Genomic DNA, 22,875 nt, shown 5'->3' on the forward strand with positions numbered 1-22,875 from the left:
ATCTGATGAACAAGTGCTCGTATGATCACACTCATTCTACTTTTGCGCCACAAATACATATACACCTTCTACTTCTCTCTCTCCTTCTGCCATTTATTTTTCTTTGCGCGCACCTCGCCTCTGCTTCTAGTTCTAATATCAAGCGAAATGCTCCCGACACCGCGACTCATGCCCATATGAACGGAACACCCGCCGCACCTTTATTTTCATTGTTCTATTATGTAAGATACTCGCAATAACACTCTTATCACGTGCTGGGTTTTAATTGAATGCACAAAAAATATTAACCAAAAATTCCCCGGCGTTGTGACTCACGTTTGCGAATGAATCGATTGACCATCGCTCTGGTCCTGTATAACATTTAACGCACTGTTTATAAAAATATTGGTGCAACACGAGGACTTCCAGGAGGTCACCCATCCTAGTACTACTCTCGCTCAAGCACGCTAAACTGCGTAGTTCTGATGGGATCCGGTGAACTAGTGCTGGTATGATCGCACATGTTCTAGTTTGTGCTGCAAATATATATACCCCTTCTCCTTGCCTCTCCCCTCTCATCATTTATTTCGTTATGCGCACACTTCACCTCTGCTTCTAGTTCTAATATCAAGCAAAATGCCTCGGCGCCTCGACTCATGCCCATATGAATCGATTACCTGCCGCACTTCTTTTTTCATTGTTCTATTATGTAAGATACTCGTAATAACACTCTTATCACGTGATGGAATTTAATTGAATGCACACAAAATATTAAGCAAAAATGCCCTGGAGCCGTGACTCATGTTTGCGAATGAACCGGCGAACTGTCGCTCTGGTCCTGCATAACATTTAACACTTCGTTCGTAAAAAGAAGGGTGCAACACGAGGACTTCCCAAGAGGTCACCCATCCTAGTACTACTCTCGGCTAAAGATGCTTAACTGTAGAGTTCTGATAGGATTCGGTGAATTAGTACTGGTATGATCGCACCAGTTCCATTTCTTGCTATAAATACATATATCCCTTTTCCTTCCCTCCACCTTCCTGTCATTTGTTTTGCTGTGTGCGCACCCCGCACCCCGTACCTCTGCTTCTATTTCTAATATCAAGCAAAATGCCTTCGCGGCTCAACTCACCCAGACGAAATGACCGCCCGCCGCGCCTCATTTTTCGTTGTCACACTATGTAAGATGCTCGTAATGAGACTCTTATAACGTGGTGGACTTTAAATAAATGTACAAAAAATATTAAGTAAAATGCCCTGACACCGATAATTATGTTTGCGAATGAACCGACGGACCGTGGTTCCTGTCGCGTGTAACGTTTAATTCCTTGTGTGTAAAGAAACAAGTGCAACACGAGGACTTTCCAAGAGGTCAACCATCTTAGTACTACTCTCACTAAAGGACAGTTAACTGCAGAGTTCTTATGGGATTCAGTGCATTAGTGCTAGTCTGATCGCACCCGTCTAAATCCACTCTACGTGCACAGCTCACCTCTGCTTCTAGTTATAATATCAAGAAAAATACCCCAGTACCTCGACTCATGTCCATATGAGCGGATCACCCGCCGTACCTCTGTTTTCGTTGTTCTACTACGTAAGATACTCGTAATAACACTCTTATCACGTGATGGGGTTTAATTGAATGCACAAAAAATATTAAGCAAATGCCCTGGTGCCATGACTCACGTCTGCGAATGAACCGGCGAACTGTCGATCAGGTCCTGCGTAACGTTTAACGCCCTGTATGTAAAAATATGGGTGCAACACGAGAACTTCCCAGGAAGTCACCCACCTTAGAATTGCTCTCGCCCAAGCACACTTAACTGCAAAATTCTGATGGGATCCAGGGAATTAGTGCTGATATTATCGCACCTGTTCTAGTTTGCGCTGGAAATACATATACCTCTTCTCCTTTCCTCCCCCCTCCCATCATTTCTTTCGCTATGCGCACACACCTCACCTCTGCTTCTAGTTCTAATATCAAGCAAAATACTCCGACGCCTCAACTCGTGCCCATATGAACGGATCATCGGCCGCACCTTTGTTTTAGTTGTTCTACAATGTAAGATACTCGTAATAACACTCTTATCACGTGATGGGCTTTAATTAAAAGCATGAAAAATATTAAGCAAAATGCCATGGCACCGTGACTCACATTTGCGAGTGAACCGATAGATTGTCGCTCCGGTCCCGCATAACGTTTAACGCCCCGTCTATAAAAAGATGGATGCAACATGAGAACTTCCTAAGAAGTCACCCATCTTAGTACTACACTCGCCCAAGTACGCTTAACTGCGGAGTTATGATGGGATTAGGTGAATTAGTGCTGGTATGATCGCACCGGTTCCAGTTAACGCCGCAAATACATATATCCCTTCTCCTTCCTTCCCCCCTCCTGTCATTTGTTTAGCTGTGCATGCACACCTCACCTCTGCTTGTAGTTCTAATATCAAACGAAATGCCCTGGTAAGTCGACTCATGCCTATATGAACGGATCGCCTGCCGCACCTCTGTTTTTGTTCTTCTGCTATGTAAGATACTCGTAATAATATTCTTATCACGTGATGGGTTTTAATTGAATGCACAAAAATTATTAAACAAAATACCCCAACGCCGAGCACAACGTTTAATGCTCTATCAGTAAAAAGAACGGTACAACATGAGGACTTCCCAGGAAGTCACCCATCCTAGTGCTGCTCTCGCCCAAAAATGCTTAACTGTGGAGTTCTGATGGGATTCGATGAATTAGTGCTGGTATGATCGCACCCATTTCACTTCGCATTGCAAATATATATACCCCTTCTCTTTCCCTCCCCCCATTATTTTTTTCACTATTCGCGCACCCCACACCTCCGCTTCTAATTCTAATATCAAGCAAAATGCCTAGATGCCGCGACTCACTTTTGCGAATGAACCGACAAACCGTGGTTTTAGTCGCGCGTAATGTTTATTGCCTCGTGTGCAAAAAAATAGGTATAACACGAGGACATTCCAAGAGGTCAACCATCTTAGTACTACTCTCACCCAAGGACACTTAACTGCAGAGTTCTTATGGGATTCGGTGCATTAGTGCTGGTATTATCGTACCTGTCCCATTTGCGCTACAAATGCATGTGCCCCTTCTCCTTCCCTCCCCCCTCCCATCATTTGTTTCGCTGTGCGCGTACACCTCACCTCTGCTTCTAGTTCTAATATCAAGCGAAATGCTCCAGGGCCTAGACTCATGCCCATATGAATGGATCACTCGCCGCACTTCTATTTTCATTATTCTACTATTTAAGATACTCGTAATAACACTCTTATCATGTGATAGGCTTTAATTGAATGCACAAAAAATATTAAGCAAAATGCTCTGATGCCGTGACTCACATTTACGAATGAACCGATAAACTGTGGTACTTGTCGCGTGTAACATTTATTTCCTTTTTTGAACAAAAATAGGTCTAACACGAGGACTTTCCAAGAGGTCGACCATCTTAGTACTACTCTCACCCAAGGACACCTAACTGCAGAGTTCTTATGAGATTCGATGCATTAGTGCTGGTATTATTGCACCCATTCCATTTGCACTACAAATGCATGTGCCCCTTCTCCTTCCCCCCCCCTCCCGTCATTTATTTTGCTGTGTGCGCACACCTCACCTCTGCTTTTAGTTCTAATATAAAGCGAAATGCCTCGGCGCCTCAACTCATGTCCATATGAACAGATCGCCTACCGCACCTCTGTTTTTGTTGTTCTATTATGTAAGATACTCGTGATAACATTCTTATCATGGGATGGGCTTTAATTGAATGCACGAAAAATATAAAGCAAAATGCCCCGGCACCGTGACTCACGTTTGCAAATGAACTGGCGGATCGTCGCTTCGGTCCTGTGTAACGTTTAACGCCTTGTTTGCAAAAAGAAGGGTGCAACACGAGGACTTCCCATGAGGTCACCCATCCTAGTACTACTCTCACCCAAAAATGTTGATTGCAGATTTCTGATGAGATCTTGTGAATTAGTGCTGGTATGATCACACTCGTTCCATTTCGCGCTGTAAATAGATATACCCCTTCTCTTTCCCTCTCCCCTCCCGTCATTTTTTTCATTGTTCGGACACTCCCACCATTGTTTCTAATTCTAATATTAAGGGAAATGCTCTGGTGACTCGACTCGTGCCTAGATAAATGGACCGTCCGCCATACCTCATTTTTTTTTATTATGTTATCTAAGCTACTCGTAATGACACTCTTATCATGTGGTGGACTATAAATGAATGCACGAAAAATATGAAGCAAAAAGCCATGGTGCCAAGACTCATACCAGCGAATGAACCGGTGGATCGCATCTCCGGTCACGCCTAATTTTTAATGCTCCATCCAAAAAAATACGGGTACAACACGAGGATTCAGTGGGATTCCAAGGACACTTAACTATAGAGTTCTTATGAAATTCAGTGCATTAGTGTTGGATTGATCGTGCCCGTCCCATTCCCCGCTATAAATGCATGTGCCACTTCGGTATCCCTCCCCGCTCCGATCATTTATATTACTGTACACAAACACCTCACCTCTGTTCTAGTTTTAATATCAAGCAAAATGCCCTGACGCCTTGACTTATGCCTAAATGAATGGATCGCCCGCTGCACCTCTATTTTCATTGTTCTACTATGTGAGATACTCGTAATAACACTCTTATCACGTGGTGGGTTATAATTGAATGGATGAATAATATTAAGCAAAATGCCCCGGCGCCATGACTCACGTTTGCGAATAAACCTGCAGACTGTTGCTCTGGTCCCGCATAATGTTTAACGCCCTGTCTGCAAAAAGAAGGGTGCAACATGAGGACTTCCTTAGAGTTCACCCATCCTAGTACTATTCCCGCCCAAACACTCTTAACCGTGAAGTTTTAATGAGATCCAGTGAATTAGTGATGGTATGATCAAACATATTCTAATTTGTGCTCTAAATATATATATCCCTTCTCCTTCCCTCCCCCCTCTTGTCATTTATTTCACTATGCACGCACACCGCACGTTTTTTTCTAGTTCTAATATCAAGCGAAATGCACCGGTGCCTCGACTCATGCCCATATGAACGGATCGTCCGTGGCACCTCTGTTTTTGTTGTTCTATTATGTAAGATATTCGTAATAACACTCTTATTACGTGATAGGTTTTAATTGAATACATGCAAAAATTTAAGCAAAATGCCTCGACGCCGTGACTCACGTTTGCGAATGAACCAACGAACCGTCGCTTTGGTCCTGCATAAAATTTAACGCCCCGTCTGCAAAAAGAAGGGTGCAACACGAGAACTTCCCAGGAGATCACCCATCCTAGTACTACTCTCGCCCAAGCACGCTTAACTACAGAGTTATGATGGGATCTGGCGAACTAGTGCTGGTATGATCGCACTCGTACTAATTTGCGCAGCAAATACATATACCCCTTCTCCTTCCCTTTCCCCTCCCGTCATTTGTTTCGTTGTGTGCGCAACTCACCTCTGCTTCTAGTTCTAATATCAAGCAAAATGTCCCAGCACATCGACTCATGCCCATATGGACGGATCGCCTGCAGCACCTCATTTTTCGTTGTTCTATTATGTATGATACTCGCAATGATACTCTTATCACGATATGGGATTTAATTGAATGCGCAAAAAATATTAAGCGAAATTCCCCGGTGTCGTGACTCTCTTTTACGAATGAACCCGTGGACCATAGCTCTGGTCCCACGTAACGTTTAACAGACCGTGTTCAAAAAGAAGGGTGTAACACGAGGACTTCCAGGGAGGTCACCCATCTTAGTACTCTCTCGCTCAAGCACGCTTAACTGAGAAGTTCTGATGGGATCCAGTGAACTAGAGGTGGTATGATCGCATCTCCTTCCCTCTCCCCTCCCATCATTTATTTCGTTGTGCGCGCGCCTCACCTGTGCTTCTAGGTCTGATATCAAGCGAAATGCTGGTACCTTGACTCATGCCCATATGAACGGACAGCCCGCCGTACTTCATTTTTCGTTGTTCTACTACGTAAGATACTCGAAATGACATTCTTATTACGTGATGGGCTTTAATTGAATGCGTGAAAAATATTAAGCAAAATGCCCCAGCGCTGTGACTCAGCTTGCTAATGAACCGGCAGACTGTCGCTCCAATCCTGCGTAACGTTTAATGCCCTGTCTGTAAAACGAATAGCGCAACACGAGGACTTCCCAGGGGGTCACCCATCTTAGTACTACTATCGATCAAGCACGCTTAACTGTGGAGCTCTAACGGAATTCGGGGAAATAGTGCTGGCATGATCGCACACGTTCTAGTTTGTGCTGCAAATACATATTCCCCTTCTCCTTCCCTTTCCCCTCCTGTCATTTGTTTCGCTGGGCACGCACCTCACCTCTACTTCTAGTTCTACTATCAAGTGAAATGCCTCGGTGCCTCGACTCATGTCCATATGAACGGATCGCCCGCTGTACCTCGTTTTTCATTTTTTTTACTATATACGATACTTATAATGATACTCTTATCACGTGATAGGTTTTAATTGAATTTGCAAAAAATATTAAGCAAAATGCCCTGGCACTGTGACTCACGTTTGAGAATGAACTGGCGGACTGTCGCTCCGGTCACATGTAACGTTTAGTGCCCTGTCTGTAAAAAAAAGGGTGCAACATGAGGACTTCTTAGTAGGTCAACCATCCTAGTACTACTCTCGCCCAAGCATACTTAACTGCGGAGTTCTGATGGGATCTAGTGAACTAGTGCTGGTATAATCACTCCCATTCTAGTTTACGCCGCAAAGACGTATACCCCTTCTCCTTCCCTCCCCCCTCCCGTTTTTTGTTTTACTGTGCGTGCACCTCATCTCTTCTTCTAGTTCTAATATCAAGCGAAATGCCCCGTGTCTCGACTCATGCCCATATAAACGGATCGCACAGCAGCTCAATTTTCATTTTTCTACTATGTAAGATACTTGTAAGGATACTCTTATCACGTGGTGAACTATAAATGAATGTACAAAAAATATTAAGCAAAATGGCCTGACACCGTGACTAACATTTCAAAATGAACTGATTGACCGTGGTTCCGATCGCGTGTAACGGTCCATTGCCTCGTGTGCAAAAAAACAGGTGCAACACGAGGACTTTCCAAGAGGTCAACCATCTTAGTACTACTCTCACCAAAGGACATTTAACTACAGAGTTCCTATGGGATTCGGTGCATTAGTGCTGGTCTTGTCACACTCGTCCCATTCCCCACTACAAATCCATGTGCCCTTTCTCCTTCCCTCCCCCCTCCCTTCATTTGTTTCGCTGTACTTGCACACCTCACCTCTGCTTCTAGTTCTAATATCAAACAAAATGCCCGGTGCCTCGACTCATGCCCATATGAAAGGATCGTCTGCCGCGCTTCTGTTTTTGTTGTTCTACTATGTAAGATACTCGCAATAACACTCTTATCACGTGATGACCACTAATTGAATGCGCAAAAAATATTAAGCAAAATGCCCCAGCACCGTGACTCACGTTTGTGAATGAATAAGTAGACCGTCGCTCCGGTCCCACGTAACATTTGCCCCATCTTTAAAAAGAAGGGTGCAACACAAGAACTTCCCAGCAGATCATCGATCTTAGTACAACTCTCACCCAAGCATGCTAAACTGCGGAGTTCTGATGGGATCTGGTGAACTAGTGCTAGTATGATCACACCTGTTCTAGTTTGAGCTATAAGTACATATACCCCTTATCCTTCCTTCTCCCCTCCCGTCATTTGTTTCGCTGTGCGCACACCTCACCTCTACATCTAATTTTAATATCAAGTGAAATATCCCGGTGCCTCGACTCATGCCAATATGAATGGATAGTGTCGTACCTCATTTTTCGTTGTTGTACTATGCAATATGCTCGCAAAGACACTCTTATCACGTGATGGGCTTTAATTGAATACATAAAAAATATTAAACAAAATGTCCCGTCGTCGTGACTAACATTTGCGAATGAACTAGCAGACCATCGCTCTAGTCCCGCGTAACGTTTAACGCTCAGTCTGCAAAAAGAAGGATGCAACATGAGGGCTTCCTAGGAGATCACCAATCCTAGTACTACTCTCGCCCAAGCACGCATTACTGTAGATTTTTTATGGGATCCGGTGAACTAGTGCTGGTATGATCGCACCCTTTCTCATTTCCGCCGCAAATACATATGCCCCTTCTACTTCCCTCTCCCATCCCGTCATTTGATTCGCTATGCGCGCACCTCACCTCTTCTTCTAGTTCTAATATTAACTGAAAAGGCCTGGTGCCTCGACTCATATCTATATGAACGGATCGCCCACCGCACCTCGTTTTTTGTTATTCTATTATGTAAGGTGCTCGCAATGAAACTCTTATCACATGATGGGTTTTAATTGAATGCGCAAAAAATATTGAGCAAAATGCTCTGGCCCTGTGACTCACATTTGCAAATGAACCAGTGAACCGTCACTCTAGTCCCACGTAACGTTTAACGCCCCATTTGCACAAAGACTTGTGCAACACGAGGACTTCCGAGGAGGTCACCCATTCTAGTACTACTCTCGCCCAAACATGTTTAACTGCGAAGTTCTAATAGAATCTGGTTAACTAGTGCTGGTATGATCGCACCCGTTCTAGTTTGCGCCGCAAATACATATACCCCTTATCCTTCACTCTCCCCTCCCGTCATTTGTTTCTCTGTGCGCACACCTCACCTCAGCTTTTATTTCTAATATCAAGCGAAATGCCCAGGCACCTCGACTCATGCCCATATGAACGGATCGCCCACCGCACCTTGTTCTTCGTAAGGGTGCAACACAAGGACTTTCTAGGAGGTCACCCATCCTTGTACTACTCTCGCCCAAACACGCATAACTGCAGAGTTCTAATGGGATCCGGTGAATTATTGCTGGTATGATCGCACCCTTTTTTATTTGTGCCGCAAATACATATGCCCCTTCTCCTTCCCTCTCCCTTACTGTCATTTGTTTCGGTGTGCGCGCACCTCACCTCTCCTTCTAGTTTTAATATTAATCGAAATGCCCCGATGCCTCGACACATGCCCAAATGAATGGATCGCCCGCCTCACCTCATTTTTTCTTGTTCTACTTTTTAAGATGCTCACAATGATACAATTATCACGTGATGGGCTTCGATTGAGTGTTGAAAAAATAGTAAGCAAAATACCCCAGTGCCCTGACTCACGTTTGTAAATGAATCGGCAGACCGTCGCTCCGGTCTCATGGAATGTTTAATGCCCTGTTTGCAAAAAGAAGAGTGCAACACGAGGACTTCCCAGGAGATCACCCATCCTAGTACTACTCTCGCCCAAACATGTTTAACTGCGAAGTTCTAATAGAATCTGGTTAACTAGTGCTGGTATGATCGCACCCGTTCTTGTTTGTGCCGCAAATACATATACCCCTTCTCCTTCACTCTCTCTTCCCATAATTTATTACGCTATGCGCGCACCTCACCTCTTCTTCTTCTAAATCAAGCAAAATGCCCCAGCACCTCGACTCATGCCCATATGAACGGATCACCTGCCACACCTCATTTTTCGTAGTCCTACTATTTAAGATGCTTGTAATAATAGTCTTATCACGTGATGGGCTTTAATTGAATGCACAAAAAATATTAAGAAAAATGCCCCGACGCCGAGCGCAACGTTTAACCCCTGTCTGTAAAAAGAAGGGTACAACACAAGGACTTCCCAGGAAGTCACCCATCCTAGAGCTACTTTTGCCCAAAAAAGCTTAACTGCGAACTTCTGATGGGATTCGAAGAATTAGTGCTAGTATGATCGCACGTGTTCTATTTCACGCTGCAAATACATATACCCTTTCTCCTTCCCTCCCCCTTCCCATCATTTATTTGTTGTGCGCGCACCCCGCACCTCTTCTTCTAAATCTAATATCAAGTGAAATGCCCCGATGGCTCGACTCACACCTAGATGAATAGACTGCCCACCGCACCTCATTTTTCGTTGTTCTACTATGTAAAATGCTCGTAATGAGACTCTTATAACGTGGTGGACTATAAATGAATACACGAAAAATATTAAGCAAAATGCCTTGACACCGCGACTCACGTTTGCAAATTAACTGACGAACCGTGGTTCCGGTGGCGCGTAACGTTTAGTGCCTCGTGTGCAAAAATAAAAGGTGCAACACGAGGACTTTTCAAGAGGTCAACCATCTTAGTACTACTCTCGCCCAAATACACTTAACTGCAAAGTTCTGATAGGATCTGGTTAATTAGTGCTGTTATGATCGCACCCGTTCCATGTCGTGCTGCAAATACATATACCCCTTCTCATTCCCTCCCCACTCCCATCATTTTTCTCACTATGCGTGCACCTTGCACCTTTGCTTCTAATTCTAATATCAAACAAAATGCCCAGTGGCTCGACTCACGCTCAGATGAAATGAATGCACGAAAGAAATTAAGTAAAATGCCCTAACATCACGACTCACGTTTGAGAATGAACCGACGGACCGCGATTCTTGTCACACATAACGTTTAATGCCTCATGTGCAAAAAAACGGGTGTAACACGAGGACTTTTCAAGAGGTCAACAATCTTAGTACTACTCTCACCAAAGGGCACTTAACTGTAGAGTTCTTATGGGATTCGATGCATTAGTGTTGGTCTGATCGCATCAATCCCATTCCGTGCTACAAATGCATGTGCCCCTTCTCCTTCGCTCCCCCCTCTCGTCATTTGTTTCGGTGTACGCAGATCCCTCACCTCTACTTCTAGTTCTAATATCAAGCGAAATGCCCCAGCGCCTCGACTCACGCCCATATGAATAGATCGTCTGCCGCACTTATATTTTCATTGTTCTACTATGTAAGATACTTGTAATAATACTCTTATCACGTGATGGGCTTCAATTGAATGCACAAAAATATTAGGCAAAATGCCCCAGTGTCGTGACTCATGTTTGTGAATGAACCGATAGACCGTCGCTCCGAGGACTTCCCGGGAAGTCACCCATCCTAGTACTACTCTCGCCCAAAAATGCTTAACTACGGAGTTCTGATGGGATTCAGTGAATTAGTGTTGGTATGATCGCACCTATTCCATTTTGCGCTGCAAATACATATACCTCTTCTCCTTCCCCCCCACCCCCTCCCATCATTTTTTTTGCTGTGCGGGCACCTCGCACCTCTGCTTCTAATTCTAATATCAAGCGAAATGCCCCAGCGGCTCGACTCACGCATAGATGAACAGACCATCCACCGCACCTCATTTTTTATTATTCTACTATGTAACCTGGTCGTAATGACATTCTTATCACGTGGTGGACTATAAATTAATTGTGCCAAGACTCACGCCAGCGAATGAACCAATGGACTGTGTCTCTGGTCGTGCGTAATGCTTAATGCTCCATCTGAAAAAAGACAGGTGCAACACAAGGATTCAGTGGGATTCAAAGGACACTTAACTGTAGAGTTCTTATGGGATTCAGTGCATTAGTACTGGACTAATCGTGCTCGTCCCATTCCCTGCTACAAATGCATGTGCCCCTTCGCCTTCCCTCCCCCCCTCCGATCATTTGTATCACTATACACGCACACCTCATCTCTGTTTCTAGTTTTAATATCAAGCAAAATGCCTCGGCCATGCCCAGATGAACGGATCGCTCGCCGCACCTCTGTTTTCATTGTTCTACTATGTAAGATACTCGTAATAATACTCTTATCACGTGGTGGGATATAATTGAATGCATGAATAATATTAAGCAAAATGCTCCGGCGCCATAAGGTTTAACGCCCCGTCTGCGAAAAGAAGGATACAATACAAGGACATCCCAAGAGGTCACCAATCCAAGTACTACTCCCGCCCAAGTACGCTTAACTATGGAGTTTTGATGGGATCTAGTGAATTAGTGCTGGTATGATCACACCAATTTTAGTTTGTATACCCCTTCTACTTTACTCTCCTCTCCTGTCATTTATTTCGATGTTCACGCACTTCACCTTTGTTTCTAGTTCTAATATCAAGTGAAATACCCCGACGCCTCGACTCATGCCCATATGAACGGAACACCCGCCGCACCATGTTTTTCGTTGTTCTATTATATAAGATGCTCACAATGACACTCTCATCACTTGATGGGCTTGAGTTGAATGGGCAAAAGATATTAAGTAAAATGCCCCAGCACTGTGACTCACGTTTGCGAATGAACCGGCAGACGTCACTCCGGTCCCACGTAACGTTTAATGTCCTGTCTACAAAAAGAAGGGTGCAACACGAGAACTTCCAAGAAGGTCACCCATCCTATTACTACTCTCGCCCAAGCATGCTTAATTGCGGAGTTCTGATGGGATCCGGTGAACTAATGCTGGTATGATCGCACCATTTTTTGTTTTCGCTGTAAATACATATGTCCCTTCTCCTTCCCTCTCCCCTCCCATTATTTGTCTCGCTGTGCACGCACCTCACCTCTGCTTTTGGTTCTAACATCTAGTGGAATGCCCCGGCGCTTCGACTCATGCCCATATTAATGGATCGCTCGTGGCACCTCATTTTTTGTTGTTCTACAATTTAAGATACTCGTAATGACAATCTTATCACGTGATGGGCTTTAATTAAATGTGTAAAAAAATTTAAACAAAATGTCCTGGCGCCGTGACTCACATTTGCGAATGAACCGCCAGGCCGTTGCTCCGGTCTCGCGTAACATTTAACGCCCCTTCTGTAAATAGAAGGATGCAACACGAGGACCTCCTAGGAGGTCACCCATCCTAGTACTACTCTCGCCCAAACACGCATAACTTTGGAGTTCTGATGGGATCCCGTGAACTAGTGTTGGTATGATCACACCCTTTCTTGTTTGCGCCGCAAATACATATGCCTCTTTTCCTGCTCTCTCCCCTCCCGTCATTTGTTTTGCTGCGCACACACCGCACCTCTGCTTCTAGTTCTAATATCAAGTAGAATTTCTCGACAGATGCCCAAATGAATGGACCGCCCGTCGTACCTCTATTTTTGTTGTTCTACTAATTAAGATGCTCGTAATGATCGTCTTATCATGCGGTGGACTATAAATGAATGCACTAAAAATATTAAACAAAAATGCCTTTACACCATGACTCATGCTGGCAAATGAACCGGTACACCACAGCTCCCTATCGCACGTAACATTTAACGCTATATCTATAAAAAGACAGGTGCAATACTGGGACTTCTAAGGAGGTCACCAATCCTAGTACTACTCTCGCCCAAACACCCCTATCAGTGGAGTTCTAATGGGATTTGGTGTATTAGTGCTGATATGATCGCACCAGTTTCATTCTGTGATTCAAATACATATATCCCTTCTCCATCCCTCTTCCCTCCCGTCATTTGTTTCGTTGTGCGTGCCCACCGCACCTCTATTTCTAGTTCTAATATCAATCAAAATGACCTGGTGCCTCAACTGACACCTATATGAATGAACTGCCCGTCACACCTGTATTTTTGTTGTCTTACTATGTAAGATACGCTCGACTCACGCCCAGATGAACGGACCACTCGCTACACTTCTGTTTTCGTTGTTATATTTTGTAAGATACTCGTAAGAACAATCTTATCACATGGTGGACTATAAATGAATGCGCAAAAATATTAACAACGATATCCGAGTGCCGCTACTCACATTTGCAAATGAACTTGTAGACCATGGATCCGGTCCTGCATAATGTTTACTGCCCCATCTGCAAAAAGACGGGTACAACGCGAGGCCTTTCCAGGAGGTCACCCATCCAAGTACTACTCTCGCCCAAGAACGCTTAACTGCGAAGTTCTGATGGGATCTTGTGAATTAGTGCTGGTATGATTGCACCACTTCCATTCCACACTGCAAATACATATACTCCTTCTCCTTCCCTCACCAATCCCGTCATTTGTTTTACTGTCCGCGCACACCACACCTCTGCTTTTAGTTCTAATATATAGCGAAATGCCTCAGCACCTCGACTAACACTCAGATGAACATATACTCCTTCTCGTAAGAACAATCTTATCACGTGGTGGACTATAAATGAATGCACAAAAATATTAACAAAGATATCTGGGTGCCACTACTCACGTTTGCGAATGAACCTGTAGACCATGGATCCGGTCCTGCATAATGTTTACTGCCCCATCTGCAAAAAGACGGGTACAACGCGAGGCCTTTCCAGGAGGTCACCCATCCAAGTACTACTCTCGCCCAAGAACGCTTAACTGCGAAGTTCTGATGGGATCTTGTGAATTAGTGCTGGTATGATTGCACCACTTCCATTCCACACTGCAAATACATATACTCCTTCTCCTTCCCTCACCAATCCCGTCATTTGTTTTACTGTGCGCGCACACCACACCTCTGCTTTTAGTTCTAATATATAGCGAAATGCCCCAGCACCTCGACTAACACTCAGATGAACATATTGCCCGCCGCACCTCTATTTTTGTTGTTCTACTAAGTAAGATACTCGTAATAATATTCTTATCTTCTAATGAAATATAAATGAATACACAAAAAATATTAAGTAAAATGCCCCGACGCTGCGAATCATGCAAGCGAATGAACTAGTGGACCGCATCTCTTGTTGCGCGTAATGTTTAATGCCCTATCTGCAAAAAGACGACTACAATAAGAGGACTTCCCAGGAGGTCACCCATCCTAGTACTACTCTTACCCAAGCACGCTTAACTACGAAGTTCGATGGGATTCGATGCATTAGTGCTGGTATGATCGCACCCCTTCCATTCTGCGCTACCAATACATATACCACTTCTCCTTCCCTCTCCCCTCCCTTCTATAAAACAATGGGTGCAACACGAGGACTTCCTAGGAGGTCACCCATCCTAGTACTACTCTCGCACAAGAACGCTTAACTGCGGATTTCTGATAGGATCTGGTGCATTAGTGCTTGTATGATCGCACCTATTTCATTATGCGCTGCAAATAGATACATTCCATCTTCTTCCCCCCTCCATTCATTTGATTCCTTGTGTGTGCACACTGCACCTCTGCTTCTTGTTCTAATATCAAGTAAAATGCTCTAATACCTTGACTCACATTTACGAATAAACTAGCGGATCATAGTTCCAGTCGCGCGTAACATCAAATACCCTATCTGCAAAAAAATAGGTGCAACACGAGGACATCCTAGGAGGTCACCTATCCTAGTACTAGTCTCGCCCAAGCAAACTTAATTGCGGAGTTCAGATGGGATTCGGTGCATTAGTACTAGTATGATCACACACATTTCATTGCGTGCTATAAATACATACACTCCTTGTCCTTCCCTCCCCCCTTCCGTCATTTGTTTCCTTGTGCGTGCACACTGCACCTCTATTTCTCGTTCTAATATCAAGTAAAATGTCCCGGTACCTTGACTCACATTTGCGAATAAACCAGCGGATAATAGTTCCAGCCGCGTATAATGTCGAACGCCTCATCTGTAAAAAAATGGGTACAACACGAGGACTTCCCAAGAGGTCACCCATCCTAGTTCTACTCTAGCATAAAAACACTTAATTGTGTAGTTCTGATGGGATCCGGTGCATAAGTGCTGGTATGATCGCACCCATTTCATTTTGTGCTGCAAATACATACACTCCTTCTCCTTTCCTCCTTACTCTCGTCATTTGTTTCCTTGTGCGTGCACAATGCACCTCCGCTTCTCGTTCTAATATCAAGTAAAATGTCCCGGCGCCTTGACTTACATTTGCGAATAAGCCAGCGGACCATAGTCCTAGTCGCGTGTAACATCAAATGCCCCATCTCCAAATAAATGGGTGCGACATGAGAACTTCGTAGGAGGTCACCCATCCAAGTACTACTCTCACCCAAGCACATTTAACTGCGGAGTTTTGATGGGATCTGATGCATTAGTGCTGATATGATCACACCCGTTTCATTCCGCGTTGCAAATACATACAATCCTTCTCCTTCCCTCCCACCTCCCATCATTTATTTCCTTGCCCGTGCACACTGCACCTCTACTTCTCATTCTAATATCAAGTAAAATGCCCCGGTGTCTTGACTCACATTTATGAATAAACAAGTGGACCATAATTCCAGTCGTGCATAACATCGAATTCCCCATTCGCAAAACAATTACTGCAACACGAGAACTTCCCAGGAGGTCACCCATCCTAGTACTGCTCTCGCCTAGGCACACTTAACTGCGGAGTTCTAATGGGATCCGGTGCATTAGTGCTGGTATGATCGCACCTATTATAAGTCGCGCTGCAAATACATACACTCCTTCTCATTCCCTTCCCAATCCCGTCATTTGTTTCCTTGCACGTGCATACTGCACCTCTGCTTCTCGTTCTAATATAAAGTAAAATGCCCCAGCGCCTTGACTCACATTTGCGAATAAAGTAGCAGACTATAGTTCCAGTCTCTCGTAACGTCGAACGCTCCATCTGTAAAAAATTGGTGCAACACGAGGACTTTCGAGGAGGTCACCCATCCTAGTACTACTCTTGCCCAAGCACACTTAAGTGCGGAGTTCTGATGGGATCCAGTGCATTAGTGCTGGTATGATCGCGCTCATTTCATTACGCGCTACAAATACATACACTCCTCCTTCCCTCCCCCTCCCGTCACTTGTTTCCTTGTGCGTGCACACTGCACCTCTTCTTCTCGTTCTACAATCAAGTAAAATGCCCCTACACCTTGACTCACATTCACGAATAAACCAGCGGACCATAATTCTAGTCGTGCGTAACGTCGAACGCCCCATTTGGAAAAAAATAGGTGCAACACGATAACGTCACAGGAGGTCAGCCATCTTAGTACTACTCTTGCCCAAGCACACTTAACTACAGAGTTCTGATGGGATTCGATGCATTAGTGCTGGTATGATTGCACCCATTTCATTACGTGTTTCAAATACATACACTTCTTCTACTTCCCTCCCCCTTCCAACATTTGTTTCCTTGTGCGTGCACACTGCACCTCTGCTTCTTATTATAATATCAAGTAAAATGCTCCGACGCCTTGACTCACATTTATAAATAAACTAGCAAACCAGAGTTCCAGTCGCGCATAATGTCGAATGCCCCATCTGCAAAAGAATGGATGGAACACGAGAACTTCCAAGGAAGTCAGCCATCCTAGTACTACTCTCGCCCAAGCAAACTTAACTCCGGAATTCTTATGGGATCTGGTGCATTTGTGCTAGTATGATCGTAACTGTTTCATTCCGTGCTGCAAATACATACACTCATTCTCCTTCCCTCCCCCTCCCGCCATTTGTTTCTTTGCGTGTGCACACTGCACCTCTACTTCTCATTCTAATATTAAGTAAAATTCTCCGGCGCCTTAACTAAAACTTTTGAATAAACCAACGGACCATAGTTGAAGTTGTGCGTAACGTTGAATGCCCCATCTACAAAAAAATGGGTGCAACACGAGAACTTCCCAGGAGGTCACCCATCCTAGTACTACTCTCGCCCAAGCACAGTTAACTGCAGAGTTTTGATGAGATCCGTTGCATTACTGCTGGTATGATCGCACCTATTTCATTCTGCGCTGCAATTACATACACTCCTTCTCCTTCCCTCCCCCTTTCGTCATTTGTTTCCTTGTTCGTGCGCACTGCCACCCTGTTTCTCATTCTAATATCAAGTAAAATCCTCCGGCGCTTTGACTAATATTTTCGAAAAAACAAGCGGATCATAATTCCAGTCCTACATAACGTGGAACGCCCCATCTACAAAAATATGGGGTACAACACGAGGACTCTCCAGGAGGTAACCCATCCGAGTACTACTCTCGCCCAAGCACGCTTAACTGCATAGTTCTGATGGGATCTAGTGCACAGGTGCTGGTATGATCGCACCCGTTTCATTTCACGCTACAAATATATATACTCCTTCTACTTTCCTCCCCCCTCCCGTCATTTATTTCCTTGTGTGTGAGCTTCTCGTTCTAATATCAAGTAAAATACCCTAGTGCCTTGACTCACATTTGCGAATAAACTAGCGGACCATAGTTCCAGTTGCACGTAACGTCGAACACCCCATCTGCAAAAAAAATAGGTGCAATACAAGGATTTCCCAGGAGGTCCCCCATCCTAGTACTACTCTGCCCAAGCACAGTTAACTACGAAATTTTGATGGGATTCAGTGAATTAATGTTGGTATGATCGCACACGTCTCATTCCGTGCTACAAATACATACACTCCTTTTCATTCCCTCACCCCTCCTGTCATTTGTTTCCTTGTGCGTCCACAATGCTCCTCTGCTTTTCGTTCTAATATTAAGTAAAATACCCCAGCACCTTGACTAACATTTGCGAATAAACAAGTAGATCATAGTTCTAGTCCCGCATAATGTCGAACACCTTATCTGTAAAAAAATGGATACAACACGAGGACTTCCCAGGAGGTCACCAAATCCTAGTGCTACTCTCCCCCAGGCACACTTCACTGTGGAGTTTTAATGGGATCTGGTGCATTATTTCTAGTATGATCGCACCCGTTTCATTCTGCGCTGCAAATACGTACACTCCTTCTCCTCCCCCCCCAGCACGTCATTTGTTTCCTTGTGCGTGCACACTGCACCTCTGTTTCTCGTTCTAATATCAAGTAAAATACCCCGATGCCTTTAAGCACATTTGCGAATAAACCAGCAGACCATAGTTCCAGTCACACGTAACGTCGAACACCCCATCTGCAAAAAAATAGGTGCAATACGAGGACTTCCCAAGAAGTCACCCATCCTAGTACTACTCTCGTCCATGCATAGTTAACTGCGTAGTTCTGATGGGATCCGGTGCATTAGTGCTGGTATGATCGCACCTGTTTCATTCCGCGTTGCAAATACATACACTCCTTCTCCTTCCCTTCCCCCTTCCCGTCATTTGTTTCCTTGTGCATGCACAATGCCCCTCTGCTTCTCCATTAAGTAAAATGCCTCAGTGCCTTTACTAACATTTACGAATAAATAAGTGGATCATAGTTCCAGTCCCGCGTAACGTTAAAAGCCCCATCTACGAAAATATGGGTGCAACACGAGAATTCTTGTACTGCTCTCACCCAAGCACGCTTAAATGCGAAGTTCTGATGGGATCCAGTGCATAGGTACTGGTATGATCGCACCCGTTTCATTATGCGCTTCAAATATATAAACTCCCTCTACTTTCCTGCCCCCTCCTGTCATTTGCTTCCTTGTGCGTGCACACTGAATCTCTGTTTCTCGTTCTAATATCAAGTAAAATACCCCAGTGCATTGACTCACATTTGCGAATAAACTAGCGGACCATAGTTCTAGTCGCGCGTAACATCGAACGCCCCATCTACAAAAAAAAGGTGCAACACGAGAACTTCACAAGAGGTCACCCATCCTTGTATTTCACTCGCCTAAGTACAGTTAATTGCGGAGTTCTGATGGGATCTGGTGCATTAGTACTGGTATGATCGCACCCATTTCATTATGCGTTGCGAATACATACACTCGTTCTCCTTCCCTCCCCCATCCCGTAATTTGTTTCCTTGTGCATACACACTGCCCCTCTACTTCTCGTTCTAATATCAAGTAAAATTCCCTGGTGCCTTAACTAACATTTGTGAATAAACAAGCGGATCATAGTTCTAGTTGAACGCCCCATTTGCAAAAATATGGGAGCAACACAAGGACTTCCCAGGAGGTCACCCATCCTAGTATTGCTCTCACCTAAGCATGCTTAACTTCGGAGTTCTAATGGGATCCAGTGAATAGGTGTTGGTATGATCGCACACATTTCACTCCGTGCTGCAAATATATATACTCTTTCTACTTTCCTCCCCACTCCCATCATTTATTTCCTTGTGCGTGCATACTGCACCTCTGCTTCTCGTTCTAATATCAAGTAAAATACCCCGGTGCCTTGACTCACATTTGCGAATAAACTAGCAGGCCATAGTTCCATTCATGTGTAACGTCAAACGCCCCATCTGTAAAAAAATGGGTGCAACACGAAGACTTCGCAGGAGATCACCCATCCTAGTACTACTCTCGCCCAAGCACAGTTAACTGCGGAGTTCTAATGGGATCTGGTGCATTAGTACTGGTATGATCGCACCCGTTTCATTATGCGCTGCAAATACATACACTCCTTCACCTTCCCTCCCCCATCCAGTCATTTGTTTCCTTGTGCGTGCAAACTACCCCTCTGCTTCTCATTATAATATTAAGTAAAATGCCCCAGCACCTTGACTAACATTTGCGAATAAACAAGCGGATCATAGTTCTAGTCCCGCGTAACATTGAACGCCCCATTTGAAAAAATATGGGTGCAATACGAGAACTTCCCAGAAGGTCACCCATCCTAGTATTGCTCTCGCCCAAAAACGCTTAACTGCGAAGTTCTGATGGGATCCAGTGCATAGGTGCTGGTATGATGGCACCAATTTGATTTCGTGCTGCAAATACACACACTCCTTCTCCTTCCCTCCCCCTCCCATAATTTGTTTCCTTGTGCGTGCACACTGCACATCTTCTTCTCGTTCTAATATCAACTATAATGCCCCGGTGCCTTGACTCACATTTTTGAATAAACCAGCATACCATAGTTTCAGTCGCGCGTAATGTCGAAAGTCCAATCTACAAAAAAATGGGTGCAACACAAGGATTTCCCAAGAGGTCACCCATCCTAGTACTACTCTCGCCTAAACGCACTTACCTATGGAGTTCTGATGGGATCCAATGCATTAGTGCTGGTATGATCGCACCCATTACATTATGCGCTGCAACTGCATACACTCCTTCTCCTTCCTCCCTCCCCTCCCGTTATTTGTTTCTTTATGCGTGCACACTGCACCTCTGCTTTTTGTTCTAATATCAACAAAAATGCCCTAACGTCTTAACTCACATTTGCGAATAAACCAGTAGACCATAGTTCTAGTCGCTCGTAACGTCGAACGCCCCCCCATCTACAAAACAATTGGTGCAACATGAAGACTTCCCAAGAGGTCACTAATCCTAGTACTACTATCGCCCAAGCAAACTTAACTACGGAGTTCTAATGGGATCTGGTGCATTAGTGCTGGTATGATTGCACCTGCTTAATTTCGCACTACAAATACATACACTCCTTCTCCTTCCACCCTCTCCCGTCATTTGTTTCCTTATGCGTGCACACTGCACCTCTACTTCTCGTTCTAATATCAAGTAAAATGCCTCGAAGCCTTGACTAACATTTGTGAATAAACTAACGGATCATAGTTCAAGTCGTGCGTAAAGTCGAACGCCTCATCTGTAAAAAAATAGATGCAACACGAGAACTTCCTAGGAGGTCAACCCTCCTAGTACTACTCTCGCCCAAGCACACTTAACCGTGAAGTTCTGATGGGATCCGGTGCATTAGTACTGGTATGATCGCACCCATTTTATTTCACGCTGCAAATACATACACTCTTTCTCCTTCCCTCCCCCCTCATGTCATTTGTTTCCTTGTGCGTGCACAATGCACCTCCGCTTTTCGTTCTAATATCAATTAAATACCTCGGTGCCTTGACTCACATTTGCGAATAAACCAGCGGACGATAGTTTCAATCTCGCGCAATGTCGAATGCTCCATTTGTAAAAAAAAAGGTGCAACACGAGGACTTCCTAGGAGGTCACCCATCCTAGTACTACTCTCGCCCAAACACACTTAATTGCAGAGTTTCGATGGGATCTGGTGTATTAGTGCTGGTACGATCGCACACGTTTCATTCTACACTGAAAATACATACACTCTTTCTCCTGGTTCATTCGCAAACATGAGTCTCGGCATCACGGCATTTTACTTCATATTTTTTGTGCATTCATTTATAGTCCACAATGTTATAAAAGTCTCATTACGAGCATCTTACATAGTATAACAACAAAAAATGAGGTGCGGCGGGCGTTCCGTTCATATGGGCATGAGTCGAGGCACCGGGGCATTTCGCTTAATATTAAAACTAGAAGCAGAGGCGAGGTGCGCGCAAAAAGAAACAAATGATAGGAGGGGAGAGAGAAGTAGAAGGGGTATATGTATTTGTGGCATAAACTAGAATGAGTGCGATCATACGAGCACTAATTTACCATATCCCATCAGAACTTCGGGGTCAAGCGTGCTTGGGCGAGAGTAGTACTATGATGGGTGACCTCCTGGGTAGTCTTCGTGTCGTACCCTACTTTTTGTAGACAGGGCATTAAACATTACACGGGACTGGAGCGATGGTCCACCGGGGCATTTTGCTTAATATTTTTTATGCATTCAATTAAAGTCCATCTCGTGATAAGAGTGTCATTGCGAGCATCTTAAATAGAATAACCTCAAAAAATGAGGTGTGGCAGGTGATCTGTTCACATGGACATGAGTCAAAGCACCGGGGCATTTCACTTAATATTAGAACTAGAAGCAGAGATGAGGTGTGTGCACAGCGAAACAAATGACGAAAGGGGAATGAGAAAGAGAAGGCGAATATTTATTTTCACCGCAAACAGAAAAGGGTGCGATCATACCAGCACTACTTCACCGGATCCCATTAGAACTCCGCAGCTAAGCATGCTTGGGTGAGAGTAGTACTAGGATGGGTGATCTCTAGGGAAGTTCTCGTCTTGCACCCTTCTTTTTGCAGACGGAGCGTTAAACGTTACGCGGGACTAGAGCGACGGTCTACCGGTTCATTCACAAACGTGAGTCACGACACTAGGACATTTTACTTAATATTTTTTGTGCATTCAATTAAAGTCCATCACGTGATGAGAGTGTCACTGCGAGAATTTTAAATAGTAAAACAACGAAAAAGGAGGCGCAGCTGGCGATCCGTTCATATGGGCATGAGTTGAGGCGTCGGAGCATTTCGGTTGATATTAGAACTAGAAGCAGAGGTAAGGTGCAAGCTCAGAGAAAAATGACGAGAGGGGAGAATAAAGGAAAATGAGTATATGTA

The 22,875-nt window shown here is 44.4% G+C and overlaps 26 pseudogenes; 1 reads left to right on the top strand and 25 right to left on the bottom strand.

The window, feature by feature from the left end:
- Positions 1-384: 384 nt before the first annotated feature.
- LOC148267708 (5S ribosomal RNA) lies at positions 385-502 on the bottom strand (annotated as a pseudogene).
- Positions 503-5,266: 4,764 nt separating this feature from the next.
- On the bottom strand, positions 5,267-5,385 carry LOC148267709 (5S ribosomal RNA; annotated as a pseudogene).
- A 1,243-nt stretch (positions 5,386-6,628) lies between these two features.
- On the bottom strand, positions 6,629-6,747 carry LOC148267710 (5S ribosomal RNA; annotated as a pseudogene).
- A 2,038-nt stretch (positions 6,748-8,785) lies between these two features.
- On the bottom strand, positions 8,786-8,904 carry LOC148267711 (5S ribosomal RNA; annotated as a pseudogene).
- Positions 8,905-9,252: 348 nt separating this feature from the next.
- Positions 9,253-9,371, bottom strand: LOC148267712 (5S ribosomal RNA; annotated as a pseudogene).
- A 2,855-nt stretch (positions 9,372-12,226) lies between these two features.
- Positions 12,227-12,345, bottom strand: LOC148267713 (5S ribosomal RNA; annotated as a pseudogene).
- A 348-nt stretch (positions 12,346-12,693) lies between these two features.
- On the bottom strand, positions 12,694-12,812 carry LOC148267714 (5S ribosomal RNA; annotated as a pseudogene).
- Positions 12,813-13,693: 881 nt separating this feature from the next.
- LOC148267715 (5S ribosomal RNA) lies at positions 13,694-13,812 on the bottom strand (annotated as a pseudogene).
- A 313-nt stretch (positions 13,813-14,125) lies between these two features.
- On the bottom strand, positions 14,126-14,244 carry LOC148267716 (5S ribosomal RNA; annotated as a pseudogene).
- A 350-nt stretch (positions 14,245-14,594) lies between these two features.
- Positions 14,595-14,712, bottom strand: LOC148267717 (5S ribosomal RNA; annotated as a pseudogene).
- A 67-nt stretch (positions 14,713-14,779) lies between these two features.
- Positions 14,780-14,898, bottom strand: LOC148267718 (5S ribosomal RNA; annotated as a pseudogene).
- Positions 14,899-15,750: 852 nt separating this feature from the next.
- On the bottom strand, positions 15,751-15,869 carry LOC148267719 (5S ribosomal RNA; annotated as a pseudogene).
- A 206-nt stretch (positions 15,870-16,075) lies between these two features.
- On the bottom strand, positions 16,076-16,194 carry LOC148267720 (5S ribosomal RNA; annotated as a pseudogene).
- A 205-nt stretch (positions 16,195-16,399) lies between these two features.
- On the bottom strand, positions 16,400-16,518 carry LOC148267721 (5S ribosomal RNA; annotated as a pseudogene).
- Positions 16,519-16,720: 202 nt separating this feature from the next.
- LOC148267722 (5S ribosomal RNA) lies at positions 16,721-16,839 on the bottom strand (annotated as a pseudogene).
- Positions 16,840-17,368: 529 nt separating this feature from the next.
- On the bottom strand, positions 17,369-17,487 carry LOC148267723 (5S ribosomal RNA; annotated as a pseudogene).
- Positions 17,488-17,693: 206 nt separating this feature from the next.
- Positions 17,694-17,812, bottom strand: LOC148267724 (5S ribosomal RNA; annotated as a pseudogene).
- Positions 17,813-18,654: 842 nt separating this feature from the next.
- LOC148267725 (5S ribosomal RNA) lies at positions 18,655-18,773 on the bottom strand (annotated as a pseudogene).
- A 505-nt stretch (positions 18,774-19,278) lies between these two features.
- On the bottom strand, positions 19,279-19,397 carry LOC148267726 (5S ribosomal RNA; annotated as a pseudogene).
- Positions 19,398-19,916: 519 nt separating this feature from the next.
- LOC148267727 (5S ribosomal RNA) lies at positions 19,917-20,035 on the bottom strand (annotated as a pseudogene).
- A 206-nt stretch (positions 20,036-20,241) lies between these two features.
- LOC148267728 (5S ribosomal RNA) lies at positions 20,242-20,360 on the bottom strand (annotated as a pseudogene).
- A 205-nt stretch (positions 20,361-20,565) lies between these two features.
- On the bottom strand, positions 20,566-20,684 carry LOC148267729 (5S ribosomal RNA; annotated as a pseudogene).
- Positions 20,685-20,894: 210 nt separating this feature from the next.
- On the bottom strand, positions 20,895-21,013 carry LOC148267730 (5S ribosomal RNA; annotated as a pseudogene).
- A 204-nt stretch (positions 21,014-21,217) lies between these two features.
- LOC148267731 (5S ribosomal RNA) lies at positions 21,218-21,336 on the bottom strand (annotated as a pseudogene).
- Positions 21,337-21,541: 205 nt separating this feature from the next.
- Positions 21,542-21,660, bottom strand: LOC148267732 (5S ribosomal RNA; annotated as a pseudogene).
- Positions 21,661-22,430: 770 nt separating this feature from the next.
- On the top strand, positions 22,431-22,549 carry LOC148267733 (5S ribosomal RNA; annotated as a pseudogene).
- The last annotated feature ends 326 nt before the right edge of the window (positions 22,550-22,875 follow it).

The sequence above is a fragment of the Carica papaya genome, chromosome 3, assembly GCF_054855325.1.
Source record: "Carica papaya isolate Zhongbai chromosome 3, ASM5485532v1, whole genome shotgun sequence".
Classification (NCBI taxonomy): Eukaryota; Viridiplantae; Streptophyta; class Magnoliopsida; order Brassicales; family Caricaceae; genus Carica; species Carica papaya.